This window comes from Salvelinus alpinus, chromosome 4, assembly GCF_045679555.1.
Source record: "Salvelinus alpinus chromosome 4, SLU_Salpinus.1, whole genome shotgun sequence".
Classification (NCBI taxonomy): Eukaryota; Metazoa; Chordata; class Actinopteri; order Salmoniformes; family Salmonidae; genus Salvelinus; species Salvelinus alpinus.
Window position 1 is genome coordinate 42,366,313 of NC_092089.1, and position 15,622 is coordinate 42,381,934.

The following is a 15,622-nucleotide window of genomic DNA, read 5'->3' on the forward strand; positions in this document are numbered from 1 at the left end:
TATAAAATGCAACATGTAAAGTGTTGGTCCCACGTTTCCTGAGCTGAAATAAAAAATCCCCCAAATCTTCCATAGGCACAAAAAGCTAATTTCTCTCAAAGTTTGTTCACAATTTTTTTTACATCACTGTAAGTGAGCATTTTTCCTTTACCAAGATAAACCATCCACCTGACAGGTGTGGCATATTAAGAAGCTGATTAAACAGCATTATCATTACACATGTGCACCTTGTGCTGGGGACAATAAAATGCCACTTTAAAATGTGCAGTTGTCACATGACACAGATGTCTCAAGTTTTGAGGTAGCGTACAATTGACACGCTGACTGCAGGAATGTCCACCAGAGCTGTTGCCAGATAATTGAATGTTAATTTCTTTACCATAAGCTGCCTCCAACTCCATTTTACAGAATTTGGCAGTACGTCCAACCGGCTTCAAATCAAATCAAATTTTATTGGTCACATACACATGGTTAGCAGATGTTAATGAGAGTGTAGCGAAATGCTTGTGCTTCTAGTTCCGACTGTGCAGTAATATCTAACAAGTAAACTAACAATTTCACAACAACTACCTTATACACACAAGTGTAAAGGAATGAATATGAATATATAAATATATGGATGAGCGATGGCCGTGCGGCATAGGCAAGATGCAGTAGATGGTATAGAGTACAGTATATACATATGAGATGAGTAATGTAGGTTGTGTAAACATTATATCAAGTAGCATTGTTTAATGTTAGTGATGGCTGTTTAACAGTCTGATGGCCTTGAGATAGAAGCTGTTTTTCAGTCTCTCGGTCCCAGCTTTGATGCACCTGTACTGACCTCGCCATCTGGATGTTAGCGGGGTGAACAGGCAGTGGCTCGGGTGGTTGTTGTCCTTGATAATCTTTTTGGCCTTCCTGTGACATCGGTGGTGTAGGTGTCCTGGAGGGCAGGTAGTTTGCCCCCGGTGATGCGTTGTGCAGACCTCACTACCCTCTGGAGAGCTTTACGGTTGTGGGCGGAGCTGTTGCCGTACCAGGCTGTGATACAGCCCGACAGGATGCTCTCGATTGTGCATCTGTAAAAGTTTGAGAGTGTTTTCGGGGACAAGCCAAATTTCTTCAGCCTCCTGAGGTTGAAGAGGTGCTGTTGCGCCTTCTTCACCATGCTGTCTGTGTGGGTGGACCATTTCAGTTTGTCCATGATGTGTACGCCAAATTGGAGTGGGTCTAGGGTGTCAGGTAGGGTGGAGGTGATATGATCCTTGACTAGTCTCAAAGCACTTCATGATGACGGAAGTGAGTGCTACGGGCGATAGTCGTTTAGCTCAGTTACCTTAGCTTTCTTGGGAAGAGGAACAATGGTGGCCCTCTTGAAGCATGTGGGAACAGCAGACTGGGATAGGGATTGATTGAATTTGTCAGCCAGCAGGTCTGCGCATGCTCTGAGGACGCGGCTAGGGATGCCGGCAGCCCTGCGAGGGTTAACACGTTTAAAGTTTTACTCAGGTTGGCTGCGGTGAAGGAAGCGGGCTGTGTCAGTGGCACTGTATTGTCCTCAAAGCGAGCAAAGAAGTTTAGTTTGTCTGGGAGCAAGACGTCGGTGTCCGCGACGGGCTGGTTTTCTTTTTGTAATCTGTGATTAACTGTAGACCCTGCCACATACGTCTTATGTCTGAGCCGTTGAATTGCGACTCTACTTTGTCTCTATACTGATGCTTAGCTTGTTTGATTGCCTTGCGGAGGGAATATCTACACTGTTTATATTCGGTCAACTGCAGACCATGTGTAACCACGCCAGCCCAAGACCTTCACATCCAGCTTCTTCACTTGCAAGATCACTTGTGCTGGGGAGTATTTCTGTCTGTAATAAAGCCCTTTTGTGGGGAAAAACTAATTCTGATTTGCTGGGCCAGACTCCCCGGTGGGTGCCAGGCCCAGAATTAGTTTTCCCCCACAAAAGTGCATTATTACTTGGCTGCAGGGCCTAATGAATTTATTTCAATTGATTGATATCCTTACATGAACTGTAGAATCTCAGTAAAATCTTTCAAATTGTCGCGTTTATATTCTTGTTCAGTATATTTCCAATGATTGGTATTTCCATCAATGAATAAGCTAAAAAGCATTACTTCGCAATGGGATTTTTTAAAATTCTTCTCCCGGATAATTGGCCGGCACCAATTTTAATTATCGCTTTTCTATTATGATTTTTTTATTTATATTTTTTTATCGGCAAAAAGCCAGCCATTAACGGATAATGGAAACCCTGCACCGTGGATACCATTTGTGCCTTAGGAAACTATTCAGACCCCTTGACTTTTTTCACATTTTGCTACGTTACAGCCTTATTCTATAATTTAATAAATTTATGTTTTTCCTCAATCTATACACAATACAATATAATGACAAAGCAAAAACAGGTTTTTAGAAATGTTTGCAAATGTCAAAAAAATTAATGAAATACCTTATTTACATAAGTATTCAGACCCTTTTCTATGAGACTCGAAACTGAGCTCAGTTGCATCCTGATTCCATTGATCATCCTTGAGATGTTTCTACAACTGATTGGAGTCAATCTGTGGTAAAATCAACTGATTGGACATGATTTGGAAAGTCTATATAAGGTCACACAGTTGACAAAGCAAGTCAGAGCAAAAACCAAGCCATGAGGTCGAAATAATTGTCGGTAGAGCACCGAGACAGGATTTTGTCAAGGCAAGGTCTAGGGAAGGGTATTACAAAACTGTTTGCAGCATTGAAGGTCCCCAAGAACACAGTGCCCTCCATCATTCTTGAATGAAAGAAGTTTGGAACCACAAAGACTCTTCCTGGAGTTGGCCGAGCAATCGAGGAGAAGGGCATTGGTCAGGGAGGTGACCAAGAACCAGATGGTCACTGACAGAGCTCCTCTGTGGCAATGGGAGAACCTTCCAGAAGGACAACCAGCTCTGCAGCACTCCACCAAATCAGACCTTTATGGTAGAGTGGCCAGACGGAAGCCACTCCTCAGTAAAAGGCATGACAGCCCGCTTGGAGTTTGCCAAAAGGCACCTAAAGACTCAGACCATGAGAAACAAGATTCTCTGGTCAGATGAAACCAAGATTGAACTCTTTGGCCTGAATGCCAAGCAACACATCTGGAGGAAACCTGGCACCATCCCTACGGTGAAGCATGGTGGTGGCAGCATCATGATATGGGGATGTTTTTCAGCAGCAGGGACTGGGAGACTAGTCAGGATCGAGGGAAAGATGAACGGCGCAAAGTCCATTGAGATCCTTGATGAAAATCTGCTCCAGAGCGCTCAGGACCTCAGACTGGGATGAAGGTTCAATTTCCAACAAGACAACGACCCTAAGCACACAGCCAAGACAACGCAGGAGTGGCTTCAGGACAAGTCTCTGAATCTCCTTGCGTGGCCCAGCCCAGACTTGAACCCGATCAAACATCTCTGGAGAGACCTGAAAATAGCTGTGCTGCATCGCTCCCCATCCAACCTGAGAGACCTTGAGAGGATCTGCAGAGAAAAATGGGAAAACTCCAAATAAATCAAATCAAATTGTATTTGTCACATGCGCTGAATACAACAGGTGTTGACCTTACAGTGAAATGCTTACTTACAAGCCCTTAACCAACAAAGCAGTTTTAATAAAATACCCCCCCAAAATGTAAAAAAGATAATAACAAAAAATTAAAGAGCAGCAGTAAATAACAATAGCGGGGCTATACACGGGGGTACCGGTACAGAGTCAATGTGTCAATAAGCAGGGCACCGGTGATGTACTGTGACATACGCACTACCCTCTGTAGTGCCTTGCGGTCAGAGGCCGAGCAGTTGCCATACCAAGCAGTGATGCAAACAGTCAGGATGCTCTCGATGGTGCAGCTGTAAAACCTTTTGAGGATGTAGGTGAAGTTATTAAAATGACGATGCATAGATAATAAAAGAGTAGCAGCAATGCAAATAGTCTGGGTAGCCATTTAATTAGCTGTTTAGGAGTCTTATGGCTTGGGGGGGTAGAAGCTATTTAGGACCCTCTTGGATCTAAACTTGGCGCTCCGGTACCGCTTGCCATGCGGTAGCAGAGAGAACAGTCTAAGACTAGGGTGGCTGGAGTCTGCGACAATTTTTAGGGCCTTCCTCTGACACTGCCTGGTATAGAGGTCCTGGATGGCAGGAAGCTTGGCCCCGGTGATGTACTGGGCCATATGCACTACCCTCTGTAGTGCCTTGCGGTCAGAGGCCGAGCAGTTGCCATACCAGGCAGTGATGCAACCAGTCAGGATGCTCTCGATGGTGCAACTGTAAAACCTTTTGAGGATCTGAGGACCCATGCCAAATCTTTTCAGTATCATGAGGGGGAATAGCTTTTGTCGTGCCCTCTTCACGACTGTCTTGGTGTGCTTGGAGCATGTTAGTTTGTTGCTCCACTACAGCCCCGTCGATGAGAATGGTGGCATCCTCCTTTTCCTGTAGTCCACAATCATCTCCTTTGTCTTGATCACGTTGAGGAAGAGGTTATTGTCCTTGCACCACACGGTCAGGTCTCTGACCTCGTCCCTATAGGCTGTCTCATCGTTGTCGGTGATCAGGCCTACCACTGTTGTGTCATCAGCAAACTTAATGGATGGCGTTGGAGTCGCGCCTGGCCGTGCAGTCATGAGTGAACAGGGAGTACAGGAGGGGGCTAAGCACGCACCCCTGAGGGCCCCCCCATGTTGAGGAAAATAGTACAAATAATACAAAAACCTTGAATGAGTGTGTGATATTTATATTTATACACACACATACACACTTTATTTTTTATAATACCATCTTTGAGAACTAACAATAAAAGAAGCTATACTGTCAAGGAGAAAATAAACTGGGCATTCTGGGCATATGCACATTGATTTACTACAGCATTTGCCATTGCAAAATGCATAGAATTGCAGGAAATTAGCTTTAAAACTGCAAAATTGTCTCAGTTCCATGCAAAACTGTGTAGAATGCCTGGAAATTAGCTTCAAAATGTTCTCAGCTCAATGGAAACATGTGTAGAATTGCAGAAAATGTGCCTTACAACTAGAGGTCGACCGATTATGATTTTTCAACGACAATACCGATACCGATTATTGGAGGACAAAAAAAGCCGATACCGATTAATCGGCCGATTTATATATATAAAAAGAAAAATGCTTAATATATATATATCATACACACACACAAATTTTTGTAATAATGACAATTGCAACAATACTGAAAGAACAATGAACACTTATTTTAACTTAATATAATACATAAATACACACACACACACAGCATCTGAAGTGACAATGATACTGAAGAGTCTGCTTAGGAGACAAATACTTTCAACTGTTTGAATAAAAATAGAGAAAAAAAATAGAATTTAAGTTACCTGTGATGAATGTTGAAAACAAAAACTGTCATTTCTATATGCAGGAAATCCTATTTTAATAATGGGCATGGTAAGAATTGACGACCAAAGTGCGAGTCATAATTCCCATGACAGCAAAATCTGAAAAGCGATTCCTTCATTTATTCCATAGGATATTTTTTAGATTCACTTAAAATAAGGTCTGTGTTTCGTGTAGGCTTACACCACCTTGCCGATTTTTATAACTGTGTAGATATCCATAGGACAAGGTAACTCTGAACAATATTGGCTAAATATAAGGGAAGATAAAAAAAATTGTAGAGTGGATTTATGAAAATATGTTGACAAACGTTACCTTGTCCTAGTGAGATTTACACGGGTATCAAAACATCGAGGCGGTTTAAGCCTGCACGAAACACAGACTTTTATTTGAAGTAGATCAAGACATTCTCTATGGAAGACATGAACGGTAAAATAACGAAGGAACCCCTTTCAAGTTCAGCCGCAAGTTATAACAGGAATTATAACGCGTCGACTATTTCTCTCTAAACCATATACCTTTTGACTAATCCGGAAACTATCACCTCGAAAACAAAAAGTTTATTCCGTTCCGTATTTTATCTAACGGGTGGGATCCATGAGTCTAAATATTCCTGTTACATTGCACAACCTTCAATGTTATGTCATAATTACGTAAAATTCTGGCAAATTAGTTCGCAAAGAGCCAGGCGGCCCAAACTGTTGCATATACCCTGACTCTGCGTGCAATGAACGCAAGAGAAATGACACAATTTCACCTGGTTAATATTGCCTGCTAACCTGGATTTCTTTTAGCTAAATATGCAGGTTTAAAAATATATACTTGTGTATTGATTTTAAGAAAGGCATTGATGTTTATGGTTAAGTACACATTGGAGCAATGACAGTCATTGATTGATTGTTTTTTAAGATAAGTTAAGTTTAATGCTAGCTAGCAAATTACCTTAGCATACTACATTCGCAGCACAGGCAGGCTCCTCGTGGAGTGCAATGTAATCAGTGTTAGAGCATTGGACTAGTTAACTGTACGGTTGCAAGATTGGATCCCCCGAGCTGACAAGGTCAAAAATCTGTCGTTCTGCCCGCAGAACGTTCCTGGGCCGTCAATGAAAATAAGAATGTGTTCTTAACTGACTTGCCTAGTTAAATAAAGGTGTAAAAAATATATATATATATAAAAAAATAAAAATAAAAGTAATTTTTTTAAAATTTTAAATCGGCGCCCAAAAATATCGATTTCCGGTTGTTATGAAAACATGAAATCGGCCCCGATTAATCGGCCATTTCGATTAATCGGTCGACCTCTACTTACAACAGTAAAATTCTCTACACCGCCAAGATAACTTTCGAGCTAATAGATTATGTTAGTTTACATTTCCTCTTCCAATGAACTGTGGGGATCTGAAAACAATAACTGTCTACCAAATCTCTTCACTTTTAAAATGTTGATTACTTCTACTTGCCATTATCATTCAACTGATAAGACGTGATTTTATATTTTTGCTAACATATGATGAGGGTCCCTGGTTTGCCTGGCCGGGGGTCTCTGGGCAAAAAAAGTTTGAAAACCCCTAGACTAAATAATTTAAAAAATATATACTATAGAACTACACTTCTACTAAACAAATGATTAGGCCTAGATAGACATTGACAGCCTAGGTTGTTTGAAAACCGATGTCCTCACATAGCAATAGAAGTTAGGCTATGGGGAATAACACAATCTGAACGAGGAGTAAACAGAGCGCTTTTTGCTTGACATTTTCCGTGTGAGGAAGTAAATGTTGCCTTAAGAGTAACATGATCCAATTGGAGAAAGGTTAGCATAGTTTCCATCATAATCATATGCATGCATGAACTCGGGCTACAACTGGGAATGCTTCACATTTAAATTATATTTCTGTCTGGCGTAATGTTACTGCTCCAGCCCCACTTCAGTCTCCCTTCAGAGCTCCCACCCACCCACCACGCTTCTCAGTCAACCACCTCGCCCACATCTGCTTTCCCCTAATAGTCCCAAAATCTTTGTTATACTGAATGCTGCTTATAAATAATGAAACAGGCATTAAGAAAAGTAAATATTCCCTTAGAAGGCAGCAGGCAGGCGGTACAGTAAGTAAATATGCTGTGGGTAGAAAAACTGCTAAACAAGCCAGACTGGACAACACATTTCTAGCCTGATGTTTCACCTGACTTCTCTCTATGCTTTTACAGTAAAAAATGGCTTTCTGCTTTTGTCTCTGAGAAGACAAAAAGCCTGGAGTAGTTCTGTCTTTTTGAGATGTCCCTGGGTGACCTTGTAATCCCAAGGCTCTTTCTCAATTGTCCTCCTGATTCCTCACATCCTCTCTCTTCACCTCCTCAAAATGCACAGAAGATCCTAGGATCCTTTTTCTAACCTTCTCCTCCAATGCATTTTGAGGAGGCGAAGAGAGAGGACGTGAGGAATCAAGGAAAGACAATTCAAAAAGAGCCCTTGTTTCACGGAAGCTGAAAAGGTCTTTGAAATAGTAAAGACAATTCAGCATCTGGGCAACTCCACAGTAGAGCTCAGCAGAGTACAGCACAGCAGAGTGCATTCGAGTACAGTACTATAGTGTATTTAACTTATGTGCTCTACTGAACTATACTCTAGTTATTTACTGAACAGTACAGCCCTGTGCTATACTTTTCTGTACTCTACTTTGCTGTCCAAACTTGTGAACCCAACTGTGGTTTGTGACTATTATGATTTCCCCCATTGTAGCCAATCAACTACAGAAATTCAGTTAGCGAACAAGTTATCGTCACAATAATTCATAAACAAAATTGATATCAGTAAAACACTGACTAATTAATAGATCTACCTTTATTTGTTACTTCTGAACGTTCATTATCCTCCCCTCCTAATGAGGGAGAGCAATTAGAAAATATCTTAAAGATATGTGGGTTTTTGCTAACAGAATTTTAAGGCACAAGGCAATTGTTCTTCAACGTACAGAAGGCAGACAAATATATTCAAAACTAAATATAAAGTGTTGATATTTGTTGGCAAGGGGTCTTTTACTTCAATATGAGTGTTATGTATTTCTAATACCTTTAAACTATTTTTGGTAGATGTTCTCCAAAAAAAGACCCCTTTTCCATCTTTGCTTATTCCTACATTTTAAGATGGAAAATTGTAAAAACAATTATATATCCCTTCATAAAAAAAGACTCAGCTTAAATTTGACATGCTCCTATGAACTTCACATGTTGCTGCTCATGGGTTCTTTTAGATGGAAAACACTATATCCTTTTCACATAGTCACCAATCTCTTTCATCTATACATGATCACACCTCTGACATTTGTAGTGATGGGAGCAGGAGACAGTAGTGTTTCCAAACTGCTCCTATATGGGTTTGGTTACAAAAGGGTGAGCAGTAGCAGCAGTAAACAAGGTAAATGTTATTAAGCCTCTCTCTGATGACATCACAGCTGTAGCAACTGAGCTAAGGCCGAGAGTGCCAGGTCTCTTCTATCAGGACTTGGCTGACAGACCTTGCACGGCTCCCTAGTGTTTTGTATTGCCGTTTGCCTTGGAGACGATAAGCACCCTGATGATGGGGATGGGAGAAGTAGCGTAGAGCGGAGCAGCCTGGAGATTCTAATGCATTTTAATAAGGCTCCCGCTCCACGATAGGCAAACAGCGCTGTTAGTATCTTACTCTGGCATTTCTCCTCACTGCCTGTCGCTGGCTTGTCCCTTCAGGATCACCTTGGAGATTCCCTCCCTGCCTTGCATCCTCATCCTTCTGAAGGACAACTTGTTCACCTCTCCGCTATCACAAAGAACCACTTAATAGGCCTCTCTTCTCGGCTGCTTTATTGCCTGTGTCCTCCAGGCTTGTCATTTTTATTCCTGGCCCAATTGTGGCATGTCAGGTTGGATCAAGCCTCCTAGCGCTCATGTTAGCTAGAGCTACAGCCCAATGGACAACATTAGTGGCTGTACCATACTCTCCCTCTCTTTCTCACTGCTGGGGACACACTGTCAGCCTGCCACAACAACCCAGATACAGTTAAAGCCACTGTAGTCTGTAGTTTCCAATCATTTAAAATGCACCCCTTGAATTCTAAAATAACTTATAAACCCCTTAATAGCCTAGATTATTCTCCTTTAAAAACATCTTCCAGTTTCCTTAAAGTTAACAGTACTTTGTTTATTTTAGAGGTCAACCAATTAATCGACATAAACGATTAATTAGGGCCGATTTCAAGTTTTTATAACAATCGGTAAATCTGCTATTTTGGACGCCGATTATGGCCGATTACATTGCATTCCACGAGGAAGCTGCGTGGCAGGCTGACCACCTGTTACGCGAGTGCAGCAAGGAGCCAAGGTAAGTTGCTAGCTAGCATTAAACTTATCTTATAAAAAAACAATCAATCTCCACATAATCACTAGTTAACTACACATGGTTGATGATATTACTAGGTTAACTAGCTTGTCCAGCGTTGCATATAATCAATGCGATTCCATATCATCGAATCTCAGCCTACTTCGCCAAACGGGTGATGATTTAACAAAAGCACAATCGTTGCACGAATGTACCTAACCATAAACATCAATGCCTTTCTTAAAATCAATACACAGAAGTATATTTTGTAAAACCTGCATATTTAGTTAAAAGAAATGCATGTTAGCAGGCAATATTAACTAGGGAAATTGTGTCACTTCTCTTGCGTTCATTGCACGCAGGGTCATGGTATATGCAACCGTTTGGGTCGCCTAGTTCGTTGCGAACTAATTTGCCAGAATTTTACATAATTATGACATAACATTGAAGGTTGTGCAATGTAACAGCAATATTTAGATTTAGGGTTGCCACCCGTTCGATAAAATACGGCACGGTTCCGTATTTCACTGAAAGAATAAACATTTTGTTTTTGAAATTATAGTTTCCGGATTTGACCATTGTGATGACCAAAGGCTCGTATTTCTGTGTTTATTATATTATAATTAAGTCTATGATTTGATATTTGATAGAGCAGTCTGACTGAGCGGTGGTAGGCAGCAGCAGGCTCGTAAGCATTCATTCAAACTTTACTGCGTTTGCCAGCAACTCTTAACAATGCTTGAAGCATAGCGCTGTTAATGACTTCAAGCCTATCAACTCCTGAGATTAGGCTGGCAATACTAAAGTGCCTATTAGAACATCCAATAGTCAAAGGTATATGAAATACAAATGGTATAGAGAGAAATAGTCGACGAGTCATAATTCCTATAATAACTACAAACTAAAACTTCTTGACTATATGTTCTGAGCAAGGAACTTAAATGCTAGCCTTTTTTACATGGCACATATTGCACTTTTACTTTCTTCTCCAACACTGTGTTTTTGCATTATTTAAACCAAATTGAGCATGTTTCATTATTTATTTGAGACTAAATAGATTTGAATTATGTATTATATTAAGTTTAAAAAAAGTGTAATTATATATATATACTCAAAAAAAATCAGCCGATTAATCGCTATCAGCATTTTTTGGTCCTCCAATAATCAGTATCGGCGTTGAAAAATCACAATCGGTCGACCTCTAGATTGTTTCCAGTCGTTGCCAAAGGGCCCATGAGAAATGGGTGTTGATGCATCTATTCTGCAGAGGGTGAGTAGAAATGTCAGACACAAGGGAGGACAGATCATCCTATGGAAACATTGCAGCATAGCACAGAATTCTGCTACATGACAGACTCCTAAAAGGCCAGAAAATTAAATGAAATAGTCCAGAAGAATATAAATAAAATGTACCTTTATTTAACTAGGCAAGTCAGATAAGAACAAATTCTTATTTTCAATGACAACCTAGGAACAGTGGGTTAACTGCCTTGTTCAGGGGCAGAACAGCATTTTTACCTTGTCAGCTCGGGGATTCGATCTTGCAACCTCCCGGTTACTAGTCCAACACTCTAACCACTAGGCTACCTGCAGCCCAATTTACAGGCCTAAGAGGAATTGTGTGCATTACATAGATCTTCCTAAAAAGCAGAAACTGAGTATTGTCAATAACACACCAACGAATTAGCTGATAGCAAATAGGCTACCTTCCTAATATTCAGAGATATATATATATCTCACACACCTCTCATCAACTCCCCCAGACTTCCACTTCATCTACCTCAACTACAGGCTGCCAGCTGAGCTCCCAATCATTATAGATGACCTTCCTAACAGAAGTGTGAAGGCAATGAAAATTAGGCATTCATATTTAGGATAGGTTGGCTATTTGTCACTACCATGCTCCCCCACTACATCATGATATGTAGGCTATAGCAGCACCCACTCATCTGAGACCAAGAGCAACTGGTGAAAGAGGTCCATATTGCAGAAGAAGTCATGATAGCCTACTTTTAAAAAAAAGGAATCATTAATATTGTTGGCTAGACCTATTTGTGAAACTATCAACTTCATGTGTATTCAAAAGGGGGATTCAAGTGGGTCTGGGCAGGTGTAATGTTTGTAGGATGTAGTCGTGTGTATGTGTTGTATTGTTTATAAGAGATCAAATAAAATATCATAAAAATAAAGGTAGATTCAAAACCTATATGAGAACCTCAAGTTAATGCTGGTTTTCAATTTTAGTTGGTGGGATTTTCATAAAATTCATCCTCAGTCAACATAGATTTAGGTATTTCTTGAAAATCTAAGGGATTAATTACATGGTTTGTGATTGTCCTAGTGTAGCTAAATCTCTCCAGGATGAATGATTTGAAGGAAAAACATTCAATCCCAGACAATACTACCTGACCAAACTGTGTTAGAAGTTACCATTTAAGTCATCCTGAATTGAGATGAACACACGCAATGACAGATTTAAAGCAAGGACAAATGAGTGTTTACTACTTCAGTCTTGTTTAGGCCTAGACAAAACTGTGTTCATGAACAATCGCGATTGAGAACAATGTCGGGGGTTCAGATTACCATAGTTATGATTGAACACGTATAGCCTAGCCATTGTAGGAATAAGCTTGATTGATATTTATAAAGACTCCATGAGCTACTTAGAAACAACAGGTCCTGTTCATATTTGAAGCCATAACGTAATTTGTCCAGGCAAACTGTTAACGTTACATTCGTGCGTTAAAATAAATTGGGTCATGCCCATGAGCAGAATGCATGGGTAGCGTCAAGATAATTCGCCAAGAGCCACAGTGCTTTTGAATTCGAAACTTTGTCCTGAAACTAAAAGTTTTCAAACAAACACCACATTGAAAACATGACATGCACCGATAAAAAACGTCTTTATTATTCTTACCGGGGAGTTTCGATAAAACGGAAAGGTATTTTCTTCACTGTAGCTGAAACGTTTCAGCTAAGGCAGCATTACTAGCTCCAGAGCATACGTTACTCTCCGCAGAAACGTTCCAGAGGATTGACGTGATCGAATGAACCTCCTTAACGATATGCCTCAATGTAGGTGCAACTGTAGGAAATATCAACGCATTCATTCAAGTTGAAAGTTAGACAGTATTTTTTTTAAATGCTGTCAAAAAGGCGATTTCGATTCTACTTGCTATCCTGTCTCCACCCACTGCAAAGTCAAATCCCATATCCAAACCTCGCGAGATGTTATCGGCGCTTTCTCCACACTCCCTGATGATGTGACCATAATGATAACATAAGAGGATATAAATTGAGGTCCCAGAATTTGTACAACGATTTGATTGCATAATTTATGGCGACAAAAGTAAGTAAAATGAATCCTTCTCTCTTGTATTATGTTTATCTTACATAGACCACTAGTTACAATTCACTCACATGCAAACTACTTTGTTTTTCAGGACAAGCTTAATATACACATATCACAAATTGCATGTAAAGTGTTTATATAAGGAAACATTTGCACATACTGCATTTCTCCGCTCTCCTCACAACTCCATAGTACCTTTGGCATTTAATTAATCCTAGCTTGCACCCTTCTGACAGGGGGTTAGGGGACACTAATTTTGCATTAATCATGCTCAATCTCTAAATAAATGGAATCTATGGATTTCACATGACTGGGAATACAGATATGCATCGGTTGGTCACAGATACCTTAAAAAATATAAAAGAGCACACTCTTCCAGCGTGCCAGTGGCCATCAAAGGTGAGCATTTGCCCAATGAAGTTGGTTACAATGCCGAACTGCAGTCAGGTCAAGACCCTGGTGAGGATGATGAGCACGCAGATGAGCTTCCCTGAGCCGGTTTCTGACAGTTTATGTAGAAATTATTTGCTTCTGCAAACCCACATTTTCATCAGCTGTCCGGGTGGCTGGTCTTAGACGATCCCACAGGTGAAGAAGCCGGATGTGGAGGTCCTGGGCTGGCGTGGTTAAACATGGTCTGCGTTTATGAGGCCGGTTGGACGTACTGACGAGGGGAGAGTGAAACGAATGCTCAAGTAGGACAGCTTTCCTAATGCCATATAGAAAAATACATTAATCTCTGCCAGAAAAAGATCAATGGAAATAAAATGCAGAAACAAAACAAATCTGTAGTGGTGACATGATCAAATACAACGACATCCACAGTTTTCACACATTCATCTCATATGTCAACATTGGTTGCATTGGTCTCTCAAGCAAGGCCCTTCCCAAGGGGACAAAGCTCCACACACGCCCCAACCCGGCTCCCGATCCAGGCATTGAAGATGTTAATAAAATATCTGTTTGTTATCTGCCCACAGGTGGAACAGTTGGCTACTCGGGCGAATTTCAATGATGTGCTGTCTGTCCATCAAATCGTGCGGCGTTGAATGATCATTGAGAGGCAAAATAACAGTTGTATGTTGTTAATACACACATTGTTTTACTCCAATGCAATGTGTAGACAAGACTGCATGTTAGGCTACACAGGTTGTCGCGGAGGCAGTGTGGTGCTGCTGGAGCACACATCAGCCGGGCCAAAACATATGACCCCTCGAGGAAGGCCCCAGCGTGATCTGAACTCACAACCCCTGATTTACAAGACCAGTGGTCTAACCACTGAGCTATGGAGCCATGACTGATGCCATAAAACCCAGTAACTGGCCACAAAAATGTAACAATAAATATAGATGCTCTTCTGGGTGTTTGTGAGAGAGCTTGCATCAATAATGTAATTTCTGTGCTGGATGTTCTGTTGACACGAGACATAAGCTACTACAACAACATAATTATTCACAAGGTATGTATGTATACATGGGGAGCAGAATTGAACACAAAACGGGATTGTACTGACCTGGATTAAAACATGTGATCCTTTAGTCAAGGCCCCAGCGAGAATTGAACTCGCGACCCCTGGTTTACAAGACCAGTGCTCTAACCACTGAGCTATGGAGCCTTACCTTCTCACACCTTAAGACAACAGGCCATTTACATATTACAACGGATCTTGCCAGTTAAAAGACAGAAGGCCACACCTCATGCCACTCAGCTGTTAGTGCAGTCTGGCCCAACCAGCTAAACAGGTTGTTAGCATATGAAGCAAAGTCAACTACTCTAGGCTTGAGTGTCTGCTGGTTTTCAGTCTTTCTGTTACATCATGATCTACATGAGATTTAGACCAGAGAAACATAATACACATTTTTACATGCCAATTGGACCTGTGCAATAAAACACACACACACACACATCTGTGGCACTGCCAGGACTTGCCACTAGAGAGCAGCAACAGACCATAAAATCCTTTGCCATTGCCAGAGAACAGCCTACAAATGATCACTGCATTTTATTGTCTGTTGCTGCGCTCTAGTGGTGAGTCCTAGCAGTGCCACAGAGAGTGTTTATTAGTTACATGCGCAGGGTTGCAGATGTAAATGCAGGGTACAGTGAATATCTTAAGCTCCTACAGTGCAGGTCAAAGGGAAGTGAATGAAACAATAGCAACATAATAATAATTACATATTTACAACTAACATGATAAATGTCCATTGGGTGGGGGCAGGTAAAATGTCAGATGAGGTGGTGGGGGGGGCGGGGTGTTAGGGGGAGCATCAATGTATAAACTTTATCTCCACTATAAAAAGCATCTAGACATTATCTCACATTTCTTTTAGACTAGCATTTAGTTCTCAACAGTAGAGATTTGTATAAACTGGTCTGTCTCTCCGGCCTTCTCAATATTGAATTGCGATCTCCACCGTCTCATATAAAGTGAATGTGTCGGAACGAGACAGACAGCAAATTGAGCTGGTTGTCATACAGTAGCAACATACAAAACTTTTTTTCAGTTGGCT

At 40.9% G+C, this 15,622-nt stretch overlaps 1 protein-coding gene and 1 non-coding gene across 2 annotated transcripts in view; both read right to left on the reverse strand.

Annotated features, from left to right (window-relative positions):
• Positions 1–12,979, reverse strand: part of LOC139573574 (protein O-linked-mannose beta-1,4-N-acetylglucosaminyltransferase 2-like) — a 33,291-nt gene extending 20,312 nt beyond the window's left edge. Inside the window, exon 1 of the mRNA XM_071397193.1 lies at positions 12,678–12,979. The gene's annotated coding sequence lies outside the window, so the exon portion shown is untranslated. The remainder of the gene's footprint in view (positions 1–12,677) is intronic.
• Positions 12,980–14,654: 1,675 nt separating this feature from the next.
• On the reverse strand, positions 14,655–14,727 carry trnat-ugu (transfer RNA threonine (anticodon UGU)). Its single transcript has one exon. It is a non-coding gene; the product is annotated as a tRNA-Thr (tRNA).
• Positions 14,728–15,622: the final 895 nt, after the last annotated feature.